Source organism: Austrofundulus limnaeus, unplaced genomic scaffold, assembly GCF_001266775.1.
Source record: "Austrofundulus limnaeus strain Quisiro unplaced genomic scaffold, Austrofundulus_limnaeus-1.0 Scaffold89, whole genome shotgun sequence".
Taxonomy (NCBI): Eukaryota; Metazoa; Chordata; class Actinopteri; order Cyprinodontiformes; family Rivulidae; genus Austrofundulus; species Austrofundulus limnaeus.
Window position 1 is genome coordinate 217,161 of NW_013952491.1, and position 2,477 is coordinate 219,637.

The 2,477-nt window shown below is 40.7% G+C and overlaps 1 long non-coding RNA gene across 2 annotated transcripts in view; it reads right to left on the minus strand.

Moving 5' to 3' along the window:
* LOC106520190 (uncharacterized) overlaps positions 1-2,453 on the minus strand; it is a 23,478-nt gene extending 21,025 nt beyond the window's left edge. The window contains exons 1-2 of one of the 2 annotated variants that reach the window (XR_001310521.1): positions 2,231-2,453; positions 2,026-2,161 (exon numbers count right to left, since the gene is read on the minus strand). This is a non-coding gene — a long non-coding RNA (uncharacterized LOC106520190). The remainder of the gene's footprint in view (positions 1-2,025; positions 2,162-2,230) is intronic. The other variant, XR_001310520.1, reaches the window with a different exon arrangement.
* Positions 2,454-2,477: the final 24 nt, after the last annotated feature.

Consider the following 2,477-nt stretch of genomic DNA (forward strand, 5'->3'; position numbering starts at 1 on the left):
CTTTAATATTGTTTATTTACTGTCTTAGTTGTGTGTGGTGTTTAATTTACATTTTGTTGTTCTTTGTTTTATTTTTTTTCATTCAAGTGCATTTTTTTGTTAGAGACTGAGAGTCCTCTTTGTTAAACATTCTTTTAAAAATTAAAGTTTGTTGATTTATTACACTTACACATTACGCTTTTATAATTATTAGTTGTAAAACGGTCACCAGGCAATATTATCGTTTATCGCAATAATTTTTGAGACAATTAATCGCCCAGCAAAATTTGTTATCGTGACAGGCCTACTGGAACCTGAGACCTGAACAGGATTCAGGAGACCGAAGTGGGATTAATCTGTACAGGTTTTAAAAAACTGCAGTTCTGATCCGAGAAGCCAAACGTCTCCAAAATAAAGTCCAGTTACTCGTTTTTAAACTTTTAAACTGTTTGTATGTGTGTGTGCCTGATTGTGTGTATAGGTGTGTGTGTTTTGTGTATATTAATTAACGAGGTTATAATTATTGTACGTAGGTGTGGATGTGTATATGTGTGTGTAAGAAAAATACGTATTCAACAGACTGAAGTCGATATTAAACCCATCATTGTTAAATAAAATGATTTGTAGAAGGAATCAAACCATACAACACCWGARTTCTGGAACTGAGGTTTGATGTCACCAGAGTTGACAGGAAGCCAACACTGGCAAAAAACCAGGAAGTTCATCTATTTATACAGGTTCTTCAATGCCCTTCGCCCCCTACTGACCTACGGCTGAATCACAGGCATTCAGACAAAATTCTCATCTAATGTTCTCATAACGGTTAATTATGTGTTGTTATAATTTGGACATGTACCTGAACCTATTTCAATCAAAACATAATAGATTAAACATTGTCAACATTATAAAAAGGAAAACCTAAAAATATAGTGTTGTGCTTTTAACATCAGTACTAACCTCCAATAACTATAAATTTCTTCATGTGTATGTGTATATGTACATACATCTGTTTAAGTTTGGTTGCTGTTTGTGTGTTTGTTCTCTTCATTTGCTGATGGTCAGATGTTGGCTGTGGTGTCCTGTGTGTTGGTGTTCATTTCACATGTTCTATAATTTCACATGTTCTATAATTTCTATCGGTTTCTCTCTTTGCTGTTCTTATATTTCTCTTCTACTTTTTCTTTTTCTTACTTACTATAGTATTATAAAAATAAAAAAAAAACAGTGATGATGCAGAAAATAAGAAACTAACATTCAGTTTTGTTTTCTACTGAAGTGGCAAAAACAAAAAAAATCCCTGCAGTTCTGACCCGAGAAGCCAAACCTCTCCAAAATAAAGTCCAGTTACTTGTTTTTAAACTTTTAGATTCGATATTAAACAGATTTATTTCGTCTCAAACTGATCCCACCTGACTGGACGGTTGACTCCAGCAGGTCTGGTGAAGCCGGTCTCACAGAGTCTCAAACAGATCTGAAGGCTGGAAAAACCCTCGCTGTCTCTTTAAGCTGCTGCTTTGTTCAGACCCGGGGCCTGGGGTCCCGCTGCTGGCCCCGCAGGGCCCCCCTCCGTGACCCCCCCACCACCCCCGGGCCTCGTGTTCAGCTGTTTCCGGAGCGGAGCAGCGATTTGTGTGGCGTTCTGTCACATATTTCAGCGGGCCTGGCCCTCATTAAAYACGGCGGCGCGCGGCGAGGTAATTGTTTTAATTTATTTGTTTATGGCGCAGGCGGAGGGGACGGGCACATGGCACTCTGCAGCTTTATTGGCAACATATGGAAGACATTCATCACCATTTGCAGCGATCGGCCTAAATGATTTTATTAACTAATTTGTAACTTTACACTTTTTTAATCAAACACATGCTGCGTGCTGTAATGCTCTGATAATGCTCCGGGGCTTTGTAAAGAGAACGCACGCAGCCGGAGGGAAATAAMGGCAAGAGGAGGAGAAGGGGAGACGAAATGAAAGAGGAGGAGGAGGCCGATGATGATGATGAAGGTGATGATTATGAGCCGAGGCTCGCAGGTCTTTAGGATCCTGTTTACCTGAACTCGGGGAAACACTGATGAACACGTCTCGGTCTGCAGGAATGTGGGTCCTGCGGGGTGGGGCCTCCAGCCTGGATCCAGACCTCTGCGGGTCGGAACCGCTGAGGGCCGGACCTGCAGGAGCTGAGAAATCCTGGAGTGAGAGAGAGCAAAGTGGTCTCAGAGGAGACGTGAAATAAATGTTCAGAGTTCACAGCTGCACCTTCTCAACGTGGTCCGTTCTGTTTGTAACGATGATGTCACAACAGTCCAACAGAACGAAGACCTGAGGGTCCAGAGTCCCACAACAGAACCGTAAAACAGAACTCTCTTTCCAGTGAGTGCCTGAGATTTACACAGAAACAGTTAAAGGGCCAATTTTATGTTTCTCAGGCATATATTTAAATACTATACATTAATAAAGTATCTACAGTATGTCACCTTTAGCTGTTATTAAAATGCTGTTTTTA